This window comes from Capsicum annuum, chromosome 1 (assembly GCF_002878395.1).
Source record: "Capsicum annuum cultivar UCD-10X-F1 chromosome 1, UCD10Xv1.1, whole genome shotgun sequence".
In the NCBI taxonomy this organism is placed as follows: Eukaryota; Viridiplantae; Streptophyta; class Magnoliopsida; order Solanales; family Solanaceae; genus Capsicum; species Capsicum annuum.
Genome location: NC_061111.1, coordinates 46,983,286 through 46,999,465, shown reverse-complemented (window position 1 = coordinate 46,999,465; position 16,180 = coordinate 46,983,286). Strand labels below are relative to the sequence as shown.

At 30.0% G+C, this 16,180-nt stretch overlaps 1 long non-coding RNA gene and 1 pseudogene across 1 annotated transcript; one reads left to right on the top strand and one right to left on the bottom strand.

Moving 5' to 3' along the window:
- Positions 1-263: 263 nt before the first annotated feature.
- Positions 264-3,526, top strand: LOC124887263. The gene is made up of 2 exons (XR_007044655.1): positions 264-2,631; positions 2,670-3,526. It is a non-coding gene; the product is annotated as an uncharacterized LOC124887263 (long non-coding RNA).
- A 3,684-nt stretch (positions 3,527-7,210) lies between these two features.
- On the bottom strand, positions 7,211-11,610 carry LOC107848040 (annotated as a pseudogene).
- Between the last annotated feature and the right edge of the window lie 4,570 nt (positions 11,611-16,180).

The window sequence follows — 16,180 nt, the reverse complement described above, 5'->3', positions numbered from 1 at the left end:
TCCGAATAAATGCACACTAAAATATTTATTTGGATTAATTTTGTCATTTAGTTGGCGATTATGCTTTTTCGTATTTGACATATATGAAATTGTATAAATTTTGTTACTTAAATGAACATTTTAATCAAAACTAGACTTTTACTGATTGGGGGTGAAAATTAATCCAAACGGATAAAGTTTTGTTTTTAAATACAATTTGTTCTCAAAATTATTTTATTTGGAGAAATATATATTTAATTTTATTAAATGAAGAAACTCGGGATAAATTTGTTACTTAATTCATGTCGGATTGCGATTCAGTTTAGCCAACAAATTAAATTTGACTCTAATTGAAATCAAATTGGTTCCAATTATAATGCAATAGACAAATTGATATTCAATATGGCTAAAATTTAAATTAAATTGCCTAAATTGTAGTCCAAAATCCTAATTGTAATTCTCAAAACCCTTCTACCCAATTGACCCAAATTAATACACAACACCAGCCCAACAATTTCAACAAAACAACAATTTCAGCCCACAAAATCAACTGGCCCAATTTAAAAACACCACTGACCCGGCCCACTCTTTGGTCCCTTTTCTGCCTTAACCCCTCTTCAGCAATAACATCCATTCAACGTACAACAACCACAACAAAAATCTTGAAACCAGCGTACAATACGAACAAACAAAGAACCAGCGTACAATACCCTCTATAAATGAGAGCTCACTGTTGAGCTGTGGGAGAGGTTGGGAAAAATTTCGTTTGGGGAAGCAAAAACAAGAAAAAAATCTCAGAGAGGGGAAGGGTGAAAAACCATCTTTGGGCGAAAAATAAGAAAGTTTTTTTCATTTTTAGTATAATTTTAGAAGCTGTAGATTGATCGGAATCCTCAAAGGACCGATTTCGGGTGGTGAAGAGATTCCGATGACGACTCGAGTCCCACTTTGCTGCTCCGAAATAGGTAACATTCTGCTCCATTTAGTTTCGAATATTTCTGTTTCGTCTCGCTATTCTATAGTCGTGTTTCGATGACGTTGTTTGTTGGGAGTAGCTGTAGAGGCCTTAAAGGCCATAGGATTGATTATGCTCAAATAAAGTTGTTGTATTGTGGTATCCTTTTCTGTGTTGATTGGCTGCTTGACCCCCCTCTCTTTTATTGGAGATTTTAGCTTCACGATTCTGTAAGAGTGAAGGCAGGATGTTTGTCGTTGCTTAGAATTTGTTAACTAATATAAAAAAATGAAAAATATGTTTGGTTTTATTCACCTTTGATGTTGGTCGATTTAAACATTTTTGTTCCCTTTCATGAAATGGTTCAAGTGTTAGTATTCACATTCTTGAAGATTTTCACTGATTCACCTTCTTTAGCTTCGAAAGGGGTTAGAATCAAGGTAAAAATCAGTTGTCGTATTCTTATTCTTGGGGATTTTTCAATGATTCACCCTTTGGCTTCGAAAGAGACTCGAAAGGGATTGGAATCAAGGTTAAAATCAGTTTTGTATTCTTATTCTTGGGGATTTTTCATTGATTCACCCTTTGGGTTCGAAAGAGACTCTAAAGGGTTTGGAATCAAGGTTAAAATCAGTTTTGTATTCTTATTCTCAGGGATTTTTCATTGATTCACCCTTTGACTTCGAAAGAGACTTGAAAGGGGTTGGAATCAAGGTTAAAAATCAATTTTTGATCCATCTTCGCGTGATTTGAACTTTTTTGTGAATAAGTTTAAGTATTAGTATTCTTATTCTTGAAAGTTTTCACCGATTCACCTTTTTAGCTTCAAAAGAGACTTGAAAGAGGTTAGAATTGAGGTTAAATTCAGTTTTGCGAAGTGACCCATCTTTACTTTGATGTTGGCCGATTTGCATTTTCCTTTGTTCCCTTTCTCAAATTGTTCAAACTCTCATTCTTGAGAGTTTTTTTCACTGATGCACCTTTTTTTCCAGTTTCTTTTGTTTTGGATTAATTTTCATTTGATAATCAACATTGCCTGGGCTGTCCAAGTAGAAGTTGACTTTATATGTATTGTTTTTTTATTTTGCTTGACGGGATATACTTTGAACATTAAGAATACCTTTCTTGAAGAAATCCGTTCGGTCAAAACTAAAAGTGGAATATCTCTTTTTGTGAAATCCTTCCTGTTTGTTTTAGGTTCCCTTTTTGAACATTGTTTTCTAGATTCAATCATGTGTTGTTTTACTCAAGTTTGCAATTACTTTGCTAATCTCTTTATCTTTTTCTTGTTGCATGAACACTCTGGTTGGAGTCAAATGGACTTTTTCTTTCTGCATTTTTTAATGGGCCATTGGGGCCCACCATCTCTATCACGTCAACTCCGAGACCCACTCCAAAAACTGATCATGAGACGTACGAATGCAAGGGATTGAAAGATGAAGAAATGGGTTAAAGTTCATCTTCAAAGCGGCAAAGGAGACTTGAAAGTCTCATTTTTTTATTTATTTACTTATTATTGTTGCCTTTATTCTATCCATTTATTCATTTATTTATTTATTTTCTCATTGATATATTTGGGCGTCGAAGCTAAAGTTGTAAATTTAACACAGGGAAAATGGATTTTGGGCCAAAAAGGCTCGAAAACATAGATTAGGACAGGTGAAAAACGGGTCGAAAGCTCAATTAGATTAGGACAGGTGAAAAACGGGTCGAAAGCTCAATTAGATTGGGACAGATTTCGTTGATTTGGTCCCAATGTCCTAAGTCTTGTACTTCCTCTCTCTTTCCCCTTTTATGTGCTTATTTGCTTTTCATTTGCTTAGACTTGGTTAAATCGGTACTAAGTTGTTCAAATCTATTTTACACAAAAAAAATCAATCATTTTTTCACAATTAATCTTATTGAAGTTGGTCAAAAGATATTTTCAAATAGTTCGGATAATCGTAAGTTACCGAATGTTTTAGGTGTCTTAAAATTTTCTAAAACGTTAATAGGAATCACCTACTCAAAATTTTAAAACTTAAATTATTTTTCTGTTTTGGATTGTTTAAAGTAATTTATAAAGGTTTTCTTAATTTTTTTTCAAATAAATTAATTAAGTGGCGACTCTAAAAGTTAAATTTTCATGAAACATTGTTGACTCGATTTGTGGTTTGAACTTGGTCACCTCTCTCTCTCCCCCTCTCTCTATATATATAGATGGACAGAAAAATAAATAGATAGATAGATATCTTAAAAGGTGAGAAATAAAAGAAAAGAAGGGGCTAATTTATTTTTATCTGAGAGAGATTAAGAGATTTCATTTTATATATCACTTGATCGAAGTGTACAATTAAAATGAATCTATATTTTAAAATTTTATCCTAATTAGCTTATTTATATGATAAGAATGTATCATCATGTCTTATAGCTAATTTGGAATTGCTTTTTTCTCATAAAAGAAAAGAAAAGAAAAGAGATGTTCGGTAAACTTTCATAAGTGTCTTTAAAAGCAAGACTCCAGAAAAGTTTTGCTTTAAAAAAAAAAAAAAAAAAAACAGATGCAGAAGAACAAAAATAATTTTTTATGACAAAAATATTTCTATTAGTTTCTCTCTTACACACGTATTTCTTATTTCATTCTATGATTTATATATTATTATTTTATTTTTCACTCATTTCTTTAAATAAAATTAAAAATATCATTGATGATGATGATTGAAGAATATATCTCTTTATTTTTTTAATTATTAATGATAATAAATGACAAACGAATCACGTTGCAAGAGCCAATGATATTTTGGCAGAACTTATAAATATTTTCTCGAATATTTAATTATAATTAAATAATTCATGAAAAAGTGACATATTTGTTATCATGTGATGAATCTTTTCATGTGTTTTGATTTAATTTATGGAATAATTTTTAAATTCATTTTTGTTTGATGTTTTTAAGTGATATTTAAATTTTGTAAGTAATATATTATCACTTAATATTTTTTAATGTTAAGTGATACATAGATGTATATACATTTATATACATAGATGTATAAAAGTAGTACTTTTTAATTAAATGAAAATAAAGTTTTAATTAAAAATATTATAATAGATATTTAAAATAATTTTTCTATATAAAATGATTTTAGTTATAAAAGTCTACTGATGATACATGTCCTTTTGACCATTTATCTTTCAAAAGCACTTCTTGAAAAAAGATTATCAAACACAACATGTTTATAAAAAACATTTTTCAAACAAATTTATAAAATACAAATTGCTTTTATTTAAAAGCATTTTTTTGAAAACTTATTTTATAAAAGTATTTCTCAAATAAACAATTTTTTAAAAGCAATCCCAAACGGGCCTTTAATAGGTTTTATAAAGTAGTGGTCAACCAGCAATGTTGTACTATATTTAGATACATATTATTCTATATAGTATATAAGTATTGTATAATTAGGGGTGTACATAGCTTCGGTTGGTTCGATTTTTATTAAAAAAAAAAAAAATCAATCATGTTGGTTTATTAAAACTATAAACCAAATCAAATCAACATAAAATTGATTTTTTCGATTTAGGTTTTAGTCGATTTTTTTGAGTTTTTTCGGATTTTTTTAATTTTTTTTATAATATTTAGTTTTTACAATTATATTATGATCGAAGACTAGATCAAATATATTTTCACTCATGTGCTATTGAAAAACCACAATTATGAAAAAATAAGGAGCGAAAAGCTCTCTTGAAACTAAAAAGTGAGATGAAGAGGGAAAAATTAGGGAAAAATTTTAAGTTTATAGTGGGTTTTGGATAATTTAATTAGCAATTCATGGACAAATATTACAACCTAAATGCCCAAATCTAAATATACTAGAGGAGCATGATCCGTGTCAGTATGGGCCCAACATTAAGATATTTATTTATCTTTTCAATCTTGATATATTTAAATAAAAAATTTTAATAATAGGATTGCATATGTTTTCTAGGATTCATCCAAAATCTAGCATGAGTTCAACATATGTTATTTGAATATGTATTTAGATAATTTAAGTTGTTAACTATTGTAATTTATAATTTTTTTTATGTAATTTTCAAATTAATATACGTTACTTTTCTTGTCCAAATTTTTGTGGCATTGATAGTCAATTATATTTTAAAAATAATTTAAATTTTTAATTATTGAGATTTATAATACTTTCTTCTATTCCAATTTTAGTGACACTAATATAATTTTAAGAGTCGATCAATTATTTTATATCTTTTAATTTTTTAAGTTGTTAATTATTGTGATTTCTAGTATTTTTCATGTAATTTTTTTTTGAAATATATAACATATTAAATTGTTTTTAGATATTTTAAGATGTTAACTATTGTAATTTATAATACTTTTTATTTAATTTTTAAATAATATATGCTACTCTCCTTGTCCATAGTTTTGTGTCGATGATAATCAATTATATTTTTTTAAATAATTTAAATTTTTGATCATTGTAATTTATAATATTTTTTCTATTTCAACTTATGTGGCACAATGCTTAAATGACTATAATAATTAATTAGGGGTGATGTAGTAAAATGTAACTATTATTACTTATTACTTATTATTTTTATTATGTGTATGTGTTGATTCAAGAAGACTTTGGAAACATTTAAAAATGTGTTGAATGTTACAAATGTTAATAATCCACTTGGTGCTTCTTGATTTCTCTACATTTATATCTTGTGTGTTTTTACTCTTTTGCCTTTTGAGTATATGTAGTAATTTTTTTTTAAAATATCATGAAAATTTATTGTTTTATATCTTCTTCTGTCCCGTCTCAATTTATGTGTCACTAATATAATTTTGATAGTCGATCAAATATTTTATATTGACATATCATTTTGTTAGTATTTTTCTAATATATAAATGACTTATAATAAGAAGTGATATAGTAAAATCATCGTTCGAAAGATGAAAATTTAATTTAAAACATTAAGAGTTAATTTCGCATTTTATGTCTATTTTATTTTTCATTAAATACTATTTATTTTCTTAATACCTAGATGACTCATAATAATTAATTAAGAGTATTGATTATGTTATTACTATAAAAATTAATATAATTTTATCATATCCAATAGTAATCATCGATAATTCACTGAAATAGTATATTAATTAAATACGGAATGCTATATTTGCATATGCAAAATATGATATTATTATATATTATTGGATAGTGCATTATAGTTATTTTTCACAATAATAAAATTTCACTATATATTTTTCTTTATTTCTTTTTAACTTGATACATATTGGCCCAACACAAATTCCAAGAAAATATTCATTAGAAATTTATTTTATTAAATTAAATTTATTAATTTTGTACTTTAAAAGTTTAAAGTTAAGTTTAAATATTAGTATTTCATATAAGAAAAAAATAATTTTAAAATTTAAATTTACTAAAATAAATAAATAAATAAAAATATTAATTTTCTATATAAAAGTCAATTAAAATAATAAAATTAATTTACTTTAAATATTTAGTTGCAATTAATTAAGATAATTTTTTATTTTGTCATGATTTATGGTGCACCGATAAAATTTTGAGAGTTGAATAGAACTTTTATTTATTTTTAAAAAAGTATTTTAACTTGTTAATTATTGTGATTTATAATAATTTTTACGTTATTATCAAATAATATATTTACTCTGTGTGTTCCAATTTATGTGGCTTCGATACAATTTTAAGAATCAACTAAAATTTTTATATATCTTTTAAATATTTTAAGTTGTTTATTATTATGATTTGCAGTAATTTTTCTTTTATCTCAATTTATGTGGCATTGCTAAAATAATGAGAGTCAATAAAATTTCTATATGTCTTTTAAATATTTCACTTCCAATATGTAGTTATAGTTAATTAATATAAATTAATAGAATATATTAAATATTTAAACCATTATGATAAAATAATGGAATTATTATATATTGAGGCATGATATGTAATTAAGTGGGAGTGGAGGATTTTTTTGGTAATTGCATGAGAGGTGGTCGAAACCACCTCTTCTATATAATAGAAACATCTACATCTACTTTTAAATTATTGAAAATTACTAAAACTAGTTGAAAAAGTATTTAAAAAGTAGATTATAATTAATATTTTATGTATAAAAAATTCGAATATTATATATATTATGTCGGTTTGATTCGGGTTCGGTTTGACTTTTTTTTATCAACACCAAACTAAACCAAGAATGGTCGGGTTTTTTTTTCTAACGCCAAACCAATCAAGCCAACCCATAAGTCATTTTTTTTCTCGGTTTGGTTTGGTTCGTCGGTTCGGTTTGACTTGATGGTTTGGTTTGTACACCCCTATGTATAATAATGTATATATTGGTATAAATAATGTTACGAAGAAAGAAAAAGTTAATATACATATATAAATTTTTAAAAATAACTATATAAGTGCAATATATTGTGCTGAATCGTATATTTTGAAATATTCCCAAACATTAACTGGCAAAATTGAAGTACCTGTATAAAGTTTTGCCAATCCACACATCGTCTTCACCACCATATTGCTCCAGAAAGAACCTTGTTTCTAACCTGGGCAAATTGGCATACCACGGTATGTCTAATGCATATCCTACCTGTTATACACAAAAGTAATTATATTACAAAAGACAATGTGAGAGGGAACAAGAAGTCCTCTACATAAATTAGCTAGTAACGTAGGAGAAAGTTTCTAAAATTAATAAATGACCTTCCAACATTATCTTTACCTCTCCAGGAAGATCTTTGGTGATGATCCATTTGTCAAGAAGTTGATTTTGAGCTTGTTTTTCTTGCAAGAAATTGGAGGTGAACTTCTTGGCATCATTAAGTATCTTCTCTTCAGGAAATATTAACTGCGAAGCCCTAAATAAATTATACATTTCAGTCACCGTCTGACTCGTTTGTCCAACGAAGCTGAAAAATTTACCCTTGCTCTCAAAGTTTTTGAATACATCTATTGGAAAAGGAAAAAAAAAGACGAGCAATATATCAGTATCACGAAAGAATTTAAGCTTTATGATAATACTGTACATATTTTTTTATGTCATCTCTAAAATTGATTTACAACAATATGTACTTATTTATACGGAAAAAAATATGCAGGTAAGAATCTATCTATTTAAATTACACTGATAATGTAATATTTATTTACATCATCATATACACATATTAAATTCATTATCAAGACAACTGACTGCTGATTCAATTCAAGTGAATGACTAACCGGCAGAGACAATGTAGCCATGCAACCTCAAAAGTCTAAAAGCCATGGCAGTGTCATCAATGTCTTGAAATCTGGAATTTCAAGCCCAGCAGATTCCTTCATTTGTCCAATATCTGAAATATACTTGTATTAATTTTGAACAGTAGTCTTTTTCTCCAATCTGTTTTAACTGCCATATTCACACTGTCCATGCTCTTTAAAAAAATTAATTACATTTCTACAATAACAAAGGTTTTACATTGATTATTTGTAATAACCATGACAAATAAAATAGATCAGAGGATGGAGTATCATATATAATCTTTAAATTTCTCAAAACTTGCTCAAACAAACTATTTTGCTTGTAGTAGTACTATGTCATACCTATAGACGTAATCAACACATTCTTTAATTTCTGTCTCAAAATACCGAGAAATTCCAAGTCTTTGCAATCGATCAACGATCCAAATGTGCTCAAATAAGTCCACCGGATATACATTCGGAACTAAATGATCATCAAAACCCACGAAACTACTACTCAAATTAGCGTTAGAGGACAAGAAAATATACTAAAAGACCGAGACAAATCTAGAATTTAAATTAAACATGTTAAAATGAATATATGCTATAATATATTTATATTATAAAATTTGTGAACCACTAGTAAAAGGTCTATATGGGACGTACCTCCGCCATTGAATTTGTGAACAATGTTGGTGAGATAACTGAGACAATTATAATCTCGAGTTTGCATAAACGCAAAGGCAGTGGAGGATGGAGAAAAGAGGAAAGATCCATCAGCACACTGTAACAGAAGTAGCTTTTGCCAATCCAAATCTGACATCCCTTCCAAACTGAAGAGTAACGCTGTGGGCACTTTGTGCATTATGTCTCTTGGTACCCTATTACATAATTATTAACAAAATACCGCTGGAAAGTTAGAATGACTTCCGCTTTCCTATCGCCTCAAAAGATAAAAGATTGTTCATTACCGATGAGAAATACATAAATGGCGGACTGAAAATATTAAAGACAAAATAGATACTATATAGAAACAAGGGAAAAGTTGGCAAAAGTGACTTTCAAAAGCTATTTATCCAAATACTCACTAAATTTCTTTTTGATTTAATTTTTAAGGTTAAGATGTTAAAAATAGGGAAAAGTTTAAAAAGTGGGGGCTCAAACGTGGGCCAAGAGACTATTTCATCATTTTTACACCTTAGCAAATTTAATATAATACACCTAACACCCTCTACTTATTCCAATATTAAAAAAACCCTCTCTCTCCTTTTCAATTCTCTCCCAACTCCTGCTTTCAAGAACCCTGCTCCCAAAAATGTCATTTTCATTTCTTCTCCTTCTCCAGGTGCTAAGGGCTCATTGTTGCTTCGCAAGGTTAGTTAAAATCAAGTTTCAATCATTTCTAGATTCATTTAAATGGGTTTCTTTGCTAATAGATTCGTAGTGATGTAAGAAATTAATATTTTTTCGAATTTGGTTGATCAAGTAGTTAAAAAAACGAGAATTTTATAGGTAATGAGTTTGATTTTGAAGCAATGGTTGAGGTTTTGAAGCAATGGTTGAGGTTTTATGCGGCCTTTTTGACAGATTTTTTCGTCGATCACGGTGTTGAATTTTGAAACTTTTGTTTTGGAGTTTTGATTTAGTTCTTTTTTTTAGCAACGACGTGTTGAATGGTGGAATAATTGTTATTTTGGCATTTTGATTCGAACAGTAACTTGTTTCTGTCCGTAGACCCGTGATCTATGAAACGAGAATGTCCTAGATTGAAATCAATTTTTAGACGTATGAAATTCTCTTAAAATATGACTGTTGAAATAGTGAAAATTGAAAGATTAATAGTTAATTAGTTTGATTAGGTGCACAAGTTTGATTTTTAGCAATTATTGTGTTTTGATACTGCATGCTGGATTTTGGTTCAGTTATTGTTTGTTTGCGTAGTGAACTGTTTAATGGTGGGGTATTTCTTAATTTTTGGGGGGATTTTTTATTTGAGCATTGAACTATTTTTGTTGATAGACTTGTGGTCTATTAACTGAAAATGGGAGATTTGTTCTGCAGGTGTAGATTGTGTTGAAAATGACTAAAAAAAATATTTTTCCGAAACGCAAAGACGGTACCACTTCTGATTCTGCTGGTAGAAGTAGAAAAAGAAAAGATGACGTAGTTGGAAATATCTCAAAAAGGAAGAAAATTGAAGATGCAGTGTCCGAATAATGAGAAAATCTCTATTTTCTTCGCATTCTCAGAGCCTTTGTAGTAGATTAAATTTTGCCAAGCCATAAAAATTTGATGTCTCGGATCTCGGACTCAACGTTGATGGACTGTTTAGAGGTGATACCTCGTCAAGCCATTTAAAAACGAGCATGCACCATTATCCTAGAAAAAATAATAATTACATAACGATTTACTTAACTTTATAAAAAAAGATATACACGACTCACCTTCACAATTGCACAATTATAAAATTTGCGACCTGAATTTGAGTCCATGCGTGACGTCCTCAGGACAGGTGCATTTCCACAATGACAAATTAGAGTCTTTTTAGAATTGGATGTTTGGGATGCTTGAGACATTATAGAATTTTAAAATAAAAATAAAGTGGATGAAATAAAATAATGAGGGATGGACGGCCTTATATATGAAGTAAAAACGAAGTGTTAACACTGATGGATTACAAAAGTAGCTATTTATTACCTTTAGAACAGTAATTTTATTTTTTGAACTGGTGATGACACTTAATAGACTATCGTAGATCATGACCTATGTCAGCCATCAACGAGATACCAAAGTCTATCATAGACACTCATAATCGATGGACCCTCAATAATATGTTAAATAAAAATTGTTATAGTAAAAAATATACTTGTGTTTTGAGGTTCCATCGTTTCGGTTAGTCTATCGTAGACTTACATCATAAGGGGTGCATCAATTGATCTCCTGATTATGTGTAGACCTCTGCTATAGACCAATACTTAGATGTTGTTTAAAAATAAATATAGTGTGAGTTTGTACACATATGAAGCAGTGTAAACAAGTCACATAATCATATTAGAGCTTATACAAATTAGGGGTGGTGAATTAAGGAGTGTGTGGATGGGTAGTGGTCGAACAAACAATATCCTAAGAGTAATGGTTGTCAAAGCACAAGTATGTTTTGAGGATAATGATTGTTCAACCACTATCCATTCCACATACGCTTTTGATTTGGGGGTGGTGATTGAAGAGTGGTGATTAAAGGAGTATATAGAATGGGTAGTTATCAAATACAATCAACATCCTCAAAAGATACTTGTGCTTTGACAAACATTACTCTTAGGATATTGTTTGTTTCGATTAATACCCATCCACACACTCTTTAATTCACCACCCTTAATTTGTATAAACTCTAATATGATTACGTGACTTGTTTACACTCCTTCAAAACACGTGAATTATCGATTTAAATATTTTTTAGTTTAATTATTTCCTTTCACCAGCTCCAAAACATGTTATTATCTTTTTAAATTTAATTATATTCTTTCACCAGCCCCAAATTATGTGATTATTTGTTTAAATTTTTTTTAATTTAATTATTTTCTTTCAAACTATAAGCAACTTATGAGTCATCGATTCACATAGTCTATGGTCGACTACCATGTTTGGTCGAGGCATGATAGAGTCTAAGATCGACAATAAACTATATATGTGATCTGTATTTACTCTACGTGAATTCAATCAAGGCAATCTACAGATGCCTTCATTGAACATGTAATAAAGCAAACACAAAAAATAACAATAACCAAAAAGAGGAATCATACATTTGGCACAACGGCCAGAACAAGCCAAATAAGCAAAAATAAAGAATCAGCGGTCCTCTCAACTACATTTATCCTCAAAATAGGCCTAAAGCCATCTGCATCGGTATCCATCATGTACATCAGCACACGTACATCGTTATTTATGATTGTAGGATTCACCTTTTCCCTCGAGTGCATTAGATTACTGATGACCACGTCGCTCGACATGCAATCGAGATCCCCGCTCTGCATTACTCTTGCAACGAATTTGTCATACGAACTATTTCGGTAAACAGAAATGGGCATTGTCACCTTGGTAAAAGATCTCCATTTCCAATATTTGGGAGTCTCCACCCATTCTCCCATGAAATCACCAGAAACTAAAAAAAATTCTGCAATAGACACCCTAGAATTATGCTTTGGTCGACGGTCGACTATGCTTATGGTCTACGTCAGGTTATATGCACGGTCGATGAATGACGATAAGTGGTCGATGACTGGACAGGTATCCATACAAAAACCTTGCAATTGCAAATATTTCTTCTAATCAACAATTGTTGGGTTTATGAAATAGAGAAATGAACTTGGAGTCGCCTGAGCTGCTGTAATGTACTTTTTAAAGTGATTTTTAGTGACATGAGTGATTTCAAACTTTTTAACAATGGTGAAAAGTGTGTTTGAGAAGATAGGAAATAAATGGGGTAACAATGGATGCAATGGACAAACTTATGATGTTTGTGGACTAATTTACTACTGATCGCCGGAAAAATAGTCAGAATCAGAGCTTTTTGGAGGGAAAAACAACCACCTTCTATTTTTAACTTTTGAATTTTTCTTTTTAGTATTTTTGGAAAACTTGAATATTTTTGTGTATATAATGGTGGATGATGGAGTGAGTTGAAGTGTATTATTAGAAACTTGTGGGTGAATTTATTAAGCTGAAAATATTGGGTTAAAGTGAATTATAATAAAACTTGTGGATGAAGTTGTTAAGTTGCAAAAGTTAGTGGTGATGTGGAATTAAGTGGGTATATGACCAATTTTTTCAAACTTATGTCTATTTGGCAAAATAATTTTGAAGACTATCCTTTTTGCCAAACTTGCCTTAGAAAGAAAGCGGTGATATCAATTTTCCAAAGTTGAAGGGGAAGTTGATTTGAAATTGGTTACTTGTCTAAGTTGTTCATTTTGAAACTTAGAGGAGTATCATCAAGAGAACTCTCTGGAATTGGAGCATGTTGCTTCTGGCTTGCCATGGAAAGCGTATGTTAGTGAGCCTTCCGTAACCTGCGCCTCCAGAGCTAGCAAACTGACATTTAATTTTAAAGAAATTATTTGGTCATTAGGAACGAACTTTTAAAAATGTTAATTGTTAACTGTTATGTCATATCATTTTATTGAAATTATGACACAACTCGTTATGAGAGAAACTATTACAGGTATTCAATGTAATTTTTATGATCATGTTATTAGCTATCAATATATTAAATTCCTCTTTAACATAAGATCCACGTGTGTGAGGTATGTGCTATTTGTAGATATAAAAAGGATGCAAGTATATCTATATACATATTCATGATAGAAAGCCTATGTAAGTGTAAAATGACGGGAATTCACGACTCAATGAGCTAGCCTTTATTATATTTACTTTTCCGACAAGGGTAAAAAGGAAAAGAAAGAAGAGTTGCGATAAATTGACAATTTCTTTTACAGATATAATGAATATAAAATATGCTTCATTTATGTGTGTTATCACTAATTAACCACTCTACATAAATGGTACGTATTCTTAAAGTTTAAATTATTTGGTTTGGTAGCTATTAAGTAATAAGTTCAAAGTTTGCTTGATTACCTTGGGAGTTTTAGATTTCTTCTGGCATATATCTCTCTCAAGATAGGAAAATCATCAGCAATAATATCGATGCCCATATTTCTTCCCATCTTAATAAGTGAAGGAAATGCCACTTCAAATCCGATTGGCATATGCTTAGCATTTTCATCTCCAATCTTGCTTAAATTCTCTTTGATAAAAGACATTCCCCCCCAACCCCCAAAGAAAAGCCAAAAGAGAATACATGATTTCCTCCACATATATGGATTAATTGATAATTCAGAACAAAGTAGAAGATAATATTAAAATTATGAATAAAGCTTCTCATCATATGCAGGTAATTCACAAACACATGCATATATGATTTCAGAATAGCCTAAAAATAACTACAGTGGAAATAAAATTCTAGACAAACAAGGAGAATAGTTCTAAACTATGGAGAACTTGGATGGTCCGATACTTCCTTGCATATTGAAGGTGGCTTGCGCACCTTGAGTTTTCCTCCTAAGAACTAGAACCTAGCCAAAGGAAGAATTTTGGTGAATATGTCAGCTACTTGATCCAATTGTGCAATTATCTTTTGCCGGGAACAAAGGTAAAATCAATTTTAACATGTTTTATTCGAGAATAAAAGAGGAGATCGATGGATAAGTAAACAAAAAATATTATCACACCAACAATGGAAGCCTAAGGGAGTGAGAACTCAAGTTTAAAGAGAAGTGATTGCGTTCAGGTTAACTTGACGACTACATAAGCTTTAAGCTTTATACTCTGTTTCGTTAGACAACTGACCTACAATTTGCTACTTTCTTGAGTCACAAGTTATCATGTGACAATCCAAGATAAATTTCATAATCACTATTCGACTTATGATTATCATCACTTCCATCCCAATCAGAGAGTAGATAAAGTCCTTTATGATGATGCCCAGAGCTCGGGAGATAAGTGATGAAGATTGTACTATCGTATTAATTATATCTTAAATTGTCCACTTTTATATTTTAGGAAACTCATAAATTTATTGGTTTAGGAGACCCTATATTGGGCCAGGAAAATATAGTTCTTGTAGGATTGGGAGAACCATTTTTTTATAGGTTTGGGACTACTTGGATATGTATATATATATATATATATATATATATATGAGATGTAGTTGGAGATTCTAAAGCATTGTATACTTCTTTTCTTTCATAGTGAAAAACTCTCTCTACTTTGCTTGGAGGATTAGACATAATCGAACCTCGTTAAATCCTTGTGTTGTTTTTCTGATCTTTTTTTTTTCTTTGTGTGTGATTGTGTGCTTATTAACCCATAATATTTTTGCAATAATTGGTATCAAAGCAAGGTTAGGTTTTGTACATATAATCAAGGGTTAAGATGTCTCCATCATCTTCAATAAAATAAAATAGAGAAATTTGATGAGGGATCTAGTTTTAGTCTATAGAAGATTAGAATGAGATTGTCCTTAATTTTACAAGGGTTATGGAAGAAAATTGAGGAGACTTTTCCAGAAGAGTTGAAAGAATCAGAGAAAACAGACCTAAGGGAGAGGGATTTGAGTGCTATCTTCATGAGTGACATAGATAGCGTTCTTTGAAAAATTGTTGAAGAGAAATCTGCAGCAACTACATGAAAGAAGTTGGAAGATTTGTATTCTAGGAAATCGCTGATAAATCGCCTCTACTTGAAAGAAGGTTTTATAATCATTTTATGAATGGAGTACACCAATTAAAGCTCACCTTGATGATCAATTATAATGGATTTGAAGAACGTAGATATCAAAATTAATTGTAAGGCTCAGGCCTTGATCGTATTATGTTCTTTACCACCGTCTTACGAAACTTTGGCCAATACATTGCTATATGAAAAAGATAATATCATGTTACATGATGTTAGTAATACACTAAAGCCTTTAGAATTGAAGAAGAGCTTTCAAAATAATAGAGCTGAGGGTGAATGTCTTGTGAGTAGGGGAAAAACACAATAAAAAATTTTAAAAAGAAAAATTCTAATGCCAGATCAAAGTCTAGAGCAAGGAAGCAGAATTGCTATGAGTGTGGGGAGCAAGGTCACTACAGATGAGATTGTCCTAAGCTAAAGGAGAAAACAAAAAATAAAAAGTTGATTACTCTGTAAATATTAGTGACACTAGTATTAATTCTAATGATAGTGACTATATAAGGGAAGTTTGTGTTTTGACTTCTGATCATACACACAATTCATGGATTCTTGATTCTGGTGCAACTTTTCACATGTGTCCACACAAGAATTGATTTACAATGTAAAAGCAGATAAGTAAGACTGTCTACGCAGGTGACGATAATCCATTGGAGGTAGAGAGAATTGATAACATCAAATTGAGAATATTTGACCACATTATCAGAATTATATTAAGTGTTGG